Here is a 10,307-nt window from a genome sequence, read left to right as displayed (position 1 = left end):
GATTCAGTGCAATTCCTCTATGACCCCCTGCCTTGCCATCTTCTACATCCTCATGTGGTGGTGGCTGGTCCTGGTAACAGACCTTCTCAGCAAGACCCTCCTCTTCTCCTAGCTGGTTGAACTTGGGACTTCAGCAGCTGATCTTATCACTTTAGAGGCAACCTTCTATCCACATGTCTCGTTACAGAATTTTCCAGCTCACAGGAAGCCCACTTCCAAGAATAATACCATGTTTCTTCATCTTTCTGTTTTGTTTGTTTTCTCCATGTGTAAGAGTAAGTTTTAGGGCTCTTGGTCAGAGGTATTTTATAAAGTAAATTGGGAATGCACAACATAGAGTACATGGGGAAATTTGTCAATAGGAGAAGGAAGGAATAGAGAGGCAAAGACACTGCAAATAAAGAGCCACAGATTACGTGGTGCTATGGAGAAAGTGGAAAATAAATAAGAAGGAGGGGGAAAGGATGGCACAGAGAAATATGAAAGTGAAGGTAAAATATTATTAGGGACACATAGTAGGTGCTTCTAAAGTATTTGTTGACTAAATGAATAAAAACAACGCAGGAGGAAACATGGGGCTGTTGTAAACCTTGTTTCTGCTGTGCTTACACTTTGTTGTCCTCTGCTGATGGGGACCCTATGCCCTCTGCAGTTTTCAATCCAGAGGAGGCCCCAAGCTGTGGGGTAAACCCTGCCCATCCCAGAAGGTGGGATGACGTGTGTTCTGAGCAGTGTGGCTGCCACCCAAGCCTCCTGTATTGCAGTGATGCTCTCCTTTTCATGCTTATTGGCATATCACCAATTCAGATGTGCTGGACCCCAGAGGGTTTCTAGGTAGTAAATAAATGACCCCTCTGAGTTTGTACTTGGCAAAGACATGACCAGGTTGGTTATCTTTGGAGGCCAGTGAATGAGATGCCCCAGGAGTACAGCAGAGCTATCGACTCAGAAACCTTCTTTTCATTGTTCAAAGAAAAATATCTGCACACAGATAATGTGCTGATCCTAGGTTCATCCAGTTGCTAGAATGGACCCTGCATAGCTCACCCCACATCCAATGGGCATGTGAGGAAAAGTATTCAGCAAGGGTTACTGACTGACACACAAAAAATATACTGGGAGAGGAAAGGGGAAACTGGCCTGAGGCACCGCTGGACCCAGGAACTCACATTCCATCACTAACCTCTTGACTAGTTTCCCTAATTATTGGCACCTTCTCTGAAATGACATCTCCATGAGGAGGTGGCCAGTGGCTGACAGGCCCCTGTTAAGATCCATACAGTATCATAACCAGCCAGAGAGGCAGCTCTTCACCTAATCTTCAGCTAGACAATCCCTCAAGAAGGATCATGACAAGCTTAGCTTGGATTATATGCCCACCCACAGACCAGTCACTTTGGCCAGGGAGGTGAAGTTCTGTGATTATCTCATGTTGGGCTAGGTATCCACATCTTAATCCATCATTAGCCAGAGAAGTTCAATCTTATAAGAAGATGTCAGCCACCAGCCATTCCCAAAGGCTGTTCACAGGAAGAGAAGTATCCTTGCTCTTAAAGTGCCACCTGAAGAAACTCTTTCTCTTCTGGGTATTGGTTATATGTTTGTGAGGAATGAATCTGTCAAAGCCACTTTGCAACCATGAGGGGTGTCATCCAATCCTAGAAGGGGGCACATCTGAGGACATGGCAGAGACAGGGAGCTAGAGTCTCTGGACGGATCCAACCCAGACGCTTGCCCTTCCTTGGCCCTTTGAGTCATTAGCATTCCTTGTTCTTTAGACCAGTTCAAATTTGGTTTTTTGTTTCTTGTTTTTGGTAACTTGCAGCCCCAAATTCCCTAACTGTATGGGGGTGACTGAAGAGTGGTTCTAGAAAAAAACTAAGAGCTGCTGAGCAGCCAAAAAAAGTCCACAAAAGTGAGGATGAGGAGAGTGTTGCCCGGAGGACATCTACAGCCATGCTTAAGTCTGAAGGAAGAGCCTTGGATTTTTGCTGATGTTCCATGGAAGATGTGGGCAGGGGAGCAGGGCGAGGCCTCCTCATAGCTACTGATCGTCACGGCAACTCCTGACTACCATCCACTGTCAACTCTCAGAGCAGGACCCTGGAGCTGAGGGCAAGAAGTCCTGGCTGCATTTCATGCTAACTGTTGGTCCTCGGGGCCAGGAAGACCAGGGTTTTCCTTCTGGACAGTGACCTTTGGGGAGGTGAGGCTGGTACCTCAGGGTGGGGGGGGCCCATGCCTTCTATCCCAACGCCCTTTCTCTGCTTCTGTAGGTTAGCATCCTGCTTGCTGTAGGATAGGTTAGGGTTAGTGTCACATGGAAAGAGGGTTTTGTGAAGTGAGGGCTCCAGAGAAAGCGCTCTCCGGGGATGGAGGGCAGCAGGGCGAGCCTCACATCAGTTGGAAGACTCTAGCTTGGCCAGTTGCTTGGGAGATTCTTCTTCCCCAGGTGCCAGCTTCTCTCCAGACCTTGTGGCCTAGAGAGCCGTCTCACCTCTCTCCCTCTCACCCAAGCCTCAGGAAAGCCCAGACCCAGGGGACAATGCTGTCTTGTTCCTGGGCTGTGATTTCTGAGTGGCCTCTTGTTTAGGGGCCCAGGGAGCAAGAAGAATGGCTGGGAAACAAGGAAAGAACTGCTCTGGGAGCTGGGCTGCAGTTTCTTGGTGTTCCCTGCCACGTGCCCCTCTAATCTAGGACAGAGGCCTGCTCCCAGCTGGGCGTTGGAAGGGGCCCTGGCCTTTGGGCTCCTGGGAAGTGGGACTAGAGTAAGGAAGAGCAGGAACCTCACAGGTCCTTCAGGGCAGCTGAGGGTATCTGAGTGTGAGGATTGTTCAGTCTGACCTGACTGGTTCATGTGTCGTCGTATGTGTCCGTGGGTGTGAATGTGGATGACTCTATGAAAGTATATATTTGCTCTCTCTGTGACTCCTTGATTATGGGTGAATAGAATTAGAACCCCAAATTTGGTAGGTCTTGTTTGTCAGAAATAGACCTAAGCTTATCCAAGCCCAGATGGAATTAGACTACCCGTCTTTGGCCTTAGGGCTTTGTCCTACGGTGGCATTATCATGAATCGACTCAGTGTTGTACGCAGGCTCCTTGGGCTTGATGGATAAGGCCTGGTGTATGTGTGCTGTTTGTGTTGCTTGTGTGTATGCACTTAACAGTCTGTGTGCACTTGCCATGGTTTGTGCATGATCTGTTGTAGGCATGCTGGGCAGAGCTTAGCAGAGACCCAGTCACATATTAATATAATAAAATGTGTGGACTCTTCCTTAGATGATGGGCTAGCCTCCTATCCAAGCCTCCTATCTTCAATCCTTTCATACTTTCTTTCAGGGCTCCCTGCACTTTTCCACCAAAATACCCCACATATGGTGGTTCTCAATCCTGACAGCCCATTAGAGCCTTTAAAAGACACTGCTTCCCGGGCCCCATTCTCAGAAGTTTGAACTTAAACAAAGGTAGTGCCTGAGACTTGGCGACTCTTGAAAATTCCTCAGATGACCCTGATGTACAGCCAGGGTTGAGAACCACAGGCTAAAGGAAGGGGACTGCGAACCCCTCTCCTCTGGGCCTGGCCCATAGCTGCTCACAGCCAGGGTGAGATTTCTTGGACTTTCCTTGTTTTTTATTAAACATTCCTGTGATTTTTGCTAAATAAATATAACACATTCACACTATAACCACACTATCTTAAATTACTTACCAATGAGTTAAATTTCCACTCCAAAAAGAAGCACCACATTTTGCCATGCCTCTCATGCCAGCTCACAATCCCATGCTCCCGGGTCTACATGTACCCCAGGAATGCAGACCAGGGCTGATTTACCTGCACCTCCCACAAAGCCTTTCACCTATAAATCTTTGGGATGTGTTTGCCAATATTTACCAAGGTAAGAGGTCAGTTTTCCTAAAAGTTCCCTTTGATCTTGTCTTGTTCAAAATGTATGATGGCTCTCCATTGCCTGGGACACTGATTCTGAAATAGAGTAAAGATGCCCAGGTGGTACAGGTACATTGAGGGTTCATTAACAAAATTTTTTAAAAAGTAGTTATGTATATATTTTATGCATATTGGATAAATACAAATAGGACATAAAATTGTGATTATTATATTATTATTTCTTAGAACAAGGCTAAGTTTAAAAAAAGGGGGGGTCATAGTTGTAAATTTGATTTTAAAAAAACTACTATGTTAATAGTAGTGCTTGAATGTATGTGTCCAAGTGAGAAGTAAATGACTAAATGATGGCATTCACGGCCCATCTAGTCTGACCCTGACCAGTGCTTCCAGCCTTATTTTTAATTCCTTACCCAAAAGGGCTGTCTACTTTGTCAAAAAGGCTTACAAATAGTCTCATATATAGAGGTCCCATAAAAACAGGAGCTCTGGTATAGAATTACAAACTTGTGGTTACCAAAGGGGAGAGGGAAGGGTGAAGGGGCATGGGATTAACAGATACAAACTATTATGTATAAAATAGATAAGCAATAAGGATACGTTGTAGAGCACAAGGAATTTTATCCATTAGCTTGTAATAATTTGTAATGGAGTACAATCTGCAAAAATACTGAATCACTATGTTGTACACTTGAAACTAATATAATGTTAGAAATCAACTATCCTTCAATAAAAAATAATAATAAAATGCAAAAAACCCCAAAAACAAAAACATAAACTCTAGAACTATTCTACCTGGTTAAACCAATGGTTCATCCAAGTCCAAGAGGAGGAGGCACATACTCCACTTCTTTTTTTAAAAATAAATTTGTTTATTTATTTATTTATTTTGGGGTCTTCGTTGCTGTGCATGGGCTTTCTCTAGTTGCGGCAAGCGGGGGCTACTCTTCATTGCGGTGCACAGACTTCTCATTGCAGTGGCTTCTCTAGAAGCTCTAGGTATGTGGGTTTCAGTAGTATGGCACACGGGCTCAGTAGTTGTGGCTCACAGGCTCAGCAGTTGTGGTGCACGGGCTCAGTTGCTCTGCAGCATGTGGGATCTTCCCAAACCAGGGCTCGAACCCGTGTCCCCTGCATTGGCAGGTGGATTCTTAACCACTGCACCACCAGGGAAGCCCCAGACTCCACTTCTTGACAGGGGATGTATGTGGCAAGGTTCTGAAAGATTATACAAGATGGATAAGATTGTCATGGCCATTTTTGGGAAATGTAATCTGCCACAATCCATTTCATGGATTTCATACACACTTCATGATCTTATATGCACACGTAGGTGAGGTTTAGGATAAACAGGTAAGAAGCACTCTTCTATCCCTCCCCTCATTCATATCCAGCTTGACAGAAAGCCCTCAATTCAGGGAACCAATTGGGCCATATGTGGACAGGGCTTTGACCTCTTCCTTCAGACCTGTGGAAAATGCTAGGGACGCAGACAGTCTGAGCAGAAGCAGATGAAGGCACACACAGTGATCTTGCCTGCACTGCCCTGCACACTAGTCCTCCAACCCTCTTCCCCTTGCCATTGCACTTTGGCTCCTGGAGTAAGTTCCCCCGGTCCTCCACATCTCTCCTTTTGCCCCATGCCTCTAGGGGGAACCCACCAAAGCTGAGGGAAGAGGGCGGCCACCACAGGACCCCTGGGGAGTTAGTACAACACAGTGATTAAGAGTGAGGGTCCGGGATTCAGATGGACTTGGGTTTGAATTCCAACTCTGCCAATGCTGTGGTTGTGGAAAAATTCTTCCGTTCTCTAAGACCCAGTGCACCATCCGTTAAGTGCAGGTAATGGTAAGAGCGTTTCTCTCAAGAGTAGTTGTGAGGATTAGATGAACTGATGGAGATAACACTACTCATCAGTGAGAGTTTGTGGGAAGAAGAGGGAGACTCTTAGAACTGGAAGCGTCTTTGGTATCATCCAATAATAATAATTCCACTTATTGAAATGTTTGCTGTATGCAAGCACTTCACGTACATTGACTAATTTAATCTCTAAAAATTTCAAGAAATGGGTATTTTAATCTCCATTTTAAAGATGGAGAAAGGGTCCAGAGAGTTTCAGTATGTTGCCCAAGATGGGATAGGTCGGATTTGAACCCAGGTTTTTCTGACTCTGGCCTCAGAATGGTTCTCACCTTGGACAGGGCTTCTTAACAGCGAGAGTGTGCCTGGGGCCCCCATGGTCGCTCTGAGTGACAGTGAGGCTGTCAGGTGGTCAAGGCTGAGTTTGCTCTTTCACAGTTCACTGCAGATGGTACCAGGGAGTCATTGGCCATTAACCTTGAGGTCACGGAGAAACATAGCTGCTGTTGTTCCAGGATGCAAATGTGCTTTTTGGCACAGTGGTCTTTAACCCTCCCATAATATATCCTGTGCTCTCTCAGCTCAGGGCCTTTGCACATGCTATTCATTTATCCATTCAGTAAACATTTTTGAGCCCCTCTTGTATGCTAATCACAATAATATGTGCTGGAGTAAGACCACTGGACAGGATGAACAAGTTGGGTTCCCTCTTGAAGTTCACTTTCAAATTGCAGGGGTAAAAGGGAGACAGAAGATATTCACAGAAACAAAAGAGTGAAAAAGGTAACCCCAGATTTGGGATCTGTTAATCACTAAGAAGAAAATATACAAGGTAATGGAAAAGGGAATAGTCTGGAACACTTCCCAGACCTAATTATCCTTTAGGGTGTACCCAGATAGCACTTCTTCTAGAATCCTTTCTGGCCCAACAAGTCTAGGTAAGACATTCTCCAATGTGCTACCAGGGCATCTGGCTTACCACTGTCATGGCATTTATATTTGTTTGTTTACTTGTCTTCTCTCATATGAGCCTGTGCGCTTCTTGAGGACAGGGACCAGACACTGTCCCCAGCACCTCGAAGGTGTCTGACACAGCAAAGATGTTTGATTATTATTTGTTAAATTAATGGATGGGTGGATGGATAGATGGATAGGTGGATGGATGGACAGAGGGATGGAGGGATGGAGGGAGGGATGGATGGATATGTTTTTCTGGGTGAGACGTCAAGGCTATTTTTAGTGCAATTATGTCCTCAAGGTTGTGTGATCTGATTGCATTCTTCCAAACTGCTGCTGGCTGTCTTTTTTTTTTTTTTTTTTTTTTTTACATAGTTTGGGATTTTAATGAATGAGAATGATTTGCACTGCAGCATATGGCTACTTTAATTAAGCAAAGGTATCATTTTAGTAGCATAATAAATAGTGTATAATTTATCAGGTCTCATGTGTATTTTATAAGTATACCATGTGGGCTATATAAATCTTTCTGTATTGGGGAGGGGTGGAAAAAATGCCTATTGATCTGATGCAAGACAGTGCATGGAAAAAATGAGCTGAACATCTTTGTTGGCCCCCGAAGAGGCAGTTTTCTGTGCTGGAGTCATCTTGACGCCCTAAAAAGCAGAGGAACTAAGACAGGAGAGTGGGAGTGGGGAAAACCCACCAGCTAGTGTTGTAGAATTAAGAGTAACCCTCTATGTTTGTTCCTCATGGAACAAAACACTGAAGAGGTAGTTCTCCATTGAAAGAGATGTTTCTTGGAGAGTTGGAAAGAGGCCCTGGGCTCCTGGGCTTTGTTGCTAAGCATTTGCTCAGGGCTGGGGAATTAGAATCCATCTGGGAGAAGGGGCAGGCTAAAAATAAGGCAGGGGGAAAGCAAGCTTATCACGTGACACAATGGAAACCCAGTAATAGTGAGATATGGCAAAGAAACACCAAGCAGGTTAGAAATAGACCCTGTCATAGCTATACAGATAGACAGACGGGCTGGCTGGGACCGGGAACTTTCAGTGAGCTAGATGCCTCTGACACAGAACAAAAGGTGCCCAGGCTCTCCAAGAATACCCAGCACTGTGGTGAGGGCCTTTCCTGGATCAGTGTGCCCGTTCACTAGTGACAAGGGCACCTGATCCCTGTGCTATGGGACTGGGATGCCCAGGTGGGGAGTCACCAGGAAAATGAAACCAGGAGAAAGGGGTGCTCTAAAAAATGAATTTTCTCCTACGGAACTCATGGACAATTTCTGTAAACAAACTGACCTGTTATTTGCCCTCCTCGTGCCCTCCTCAGAGAAGGATTCATGGCGAAAGTGGACAGAGAACAGGGTCTGGTAGGGTGAGTCACATCAGACAGATGGAAGGAGTGGGAGAAAGGCATTAGAGGAAACAGAGGAACAGTGTGCCATGTAGCATAGCTTTTTATTACATTTTATATGGACTCCATGTGGGAGATATCCATTCTCTTTCTCCATCATCTCTCTATCTATTCCAGAGGCTGCAAGGAGACATATGTCTGGGGACAATGAAGAAACCTATCTATCTGAGCAGAGCATCTATGGACAGGGCAGACCAGCCTATTCTGACTTCATGCACTTTGAAAAGTACAAGGAGATGAGATCAAAAAGTAGATCAAGAAGAGATTGTAGAAAACCTTGAAGGCTTTATCTGTAAATTAAAAAAAAATTTACTACCTACACCTATCTACAATATGCAAGGCACTCCATTTGGGCTGGGCTGTGTCAAGAAGTATCTAACTCAATCAAATTGCTGCTTGGGCAGCTCCATTTGGATGATCCCCTGGCACGTTAGACGCCACATGGCCAGCACACTACTCCTCATCTGTCTGCTCAGGTGAGCTCCTTCCTTTATTCATTTTTCCCAGTTAAAGGACCAGTGCACACCCAGTCACCTGAGCCATAAACCCAGTATTTATTCTAGACACTCGTTTCTCCCTGACTCTCCATGTTAAATCAAGTATCACATCCCACCAATTTCACCTCCTAACTCTCTCTCCAATCTCTCAGCTCCTTTCTATTTCTCTTTCTTCAATTATTATGTTCCTAACTGGTGCATTTAAACCTATCTGGGAGGAGGGGAAGACTAAAAATAAGGGGGGGGGGAGCAGTTGGAAGTTGCTACTTGGTGCCCCTGCCTCCAGGCCTGCACCCCTCCATTTCAGACACCCCACTACCACCACGCCACCCCCTGCTTAGAATTCTACAAGGATTTTTCAATAAATAAAACAATAGTAGTTGCTGATTTTTTTAAACTTTAGAAAATTTCTTTTTCAAATCACCCCAACATATAAAAGAGGTAAGAGCCAAGATGCTCTGATGAGTGTCTCGCTTGCTCAGTCTTGCTTCTTATCCCAAAGCACCATGAAAGACGCCAAGTGCTCCCATAAACACAGTTTAAAAGCTCCCAGGAAATGTCCAAGCCACTTAGCATGGCTTACATAGTGCTCTATAACCTGGCCCTTGGCCATCTCTCCCATCTCACTTCCTGCTACTCTCTCCTTCACATTTTAGGCTCCAGTTACACCGGACTGCGTGAGATTCTTCCCAGACATCTGATGCTTCATCTCTCCATCCCCTTGCCCTTGCCTACTGGAACCCTCTGCTTGGACTATCTTGCTCTCTCCACTGGCCCCATCAGCTGCATCATTCCACCAATCTCTCCAGACTCTGTTCAGGCCTTGGCTCCTACCAGAAGCTTCTCTGAACCCTGAAACAGGGCCAGCTGTCCTGACTCTCTGTTCCCTGAGTCCCATGGCTGTAACTCAACCACAGACCTATACTGGATTATGTGTTGTCCTCCCCAGGAGACTGTAAGCTCCATGAGGATGAAACTGTGACCCATTCATCCCTTTCCTTGGCTCCTAGCACAGTGCCAGTGCCTGACACTGAGTGGATGCTCTGTAAACCTTTGTCATGCTGAGCAGTGGAATGAAGACCAGTGCCTCCTTACCTTCAAGTAGACTGTGCAGACCCTGCTGGGCTGCCCTATGGTCTCAGTGATCACAGAATATCCCTTCTGTCCCATGGCAGGAGACTCAGGTACATCGGTACCCTCCCCAGGGTGTCCAGCCTGACCTGCATGGGCCCTGACTGACGGAAGGCCACTCTGTTGGCTTGCTCCCTGCCAGGCCTAACGGAAGCACCAGTTGATCACAGATACAGTGACACATCAAATTCCTTGGGCGTGAGGCCAGAGAACAGGGCTGGTGAGCAGTGGAAAGAGACTGTTGCAAGACTTTCATCAACATGTAGCTTTTCTGAGGACAAAGATGAGCAATGAGGCACTTGCCTCAAGAGGCAGATACAGAGCTTCATCATCCGGCTCGGCTGACAGGAGTGAGTCAACCAGGCACTTGATACAGGAGGTTTAGGGGACAAAAAGCCCCTCATCACATGTACTCTGGGGGAGAAAGTGGCTAAATAGGGGTTTCATAATAGTTGTGGAAAATGATGATGTTATAGGCTGAATTGTTCCTCCCCATATTCATATGTAGAAGTTCCAAGCCCCAGTATCTCAGAAGGCAA

The 10,307-nt window shown here is 45.8% G+C and overlaps 1 long non-coding RNA gene across 1 annotated transcript; it reads right to left on the bottom strand.

The window, feature by feature from the left end:
- Window positions 1-5,051: 5,051 nt before the first annotated feature.
- LOC132494342 (uncharacterized) lies at window positions 5,052-9,888 on the bottom strand. Its single transcript, XR_009533046.1, has 3 exons — window positions 9,733-9,888; window positions 6,100-6,244; window positions 5,052-5,125 (listed from the first exon to the last, which is right to left on the bottom strand). It is a non-coding gene; the product is annotated as an uncharacterized LOC132494342 (long non-coding RNA).
- Window positions 9,889-10,307: the final 419 nt, after the last annotated feature.

The sequence above is a fragment of the Mesoplodon densirostris genome, chromosome 7 (genome assembly GCF_025265405.1).
Source record: "Mesoplodon densirostris isolate mMesDen1 chromosome 7, mMesDen1 primary haplotype, whole genome shotgun sequence".
NCBI classification, from domain to species: Eukaryota; Metazoa; Chordata; class Mammalia; order Artiodactyla; family Ziphiidae; genus Mesoplodon; species Mesoplodon densirostris.
This window is presented reverse-complemented; position numbering and strand designations above follow the sequence as displayed.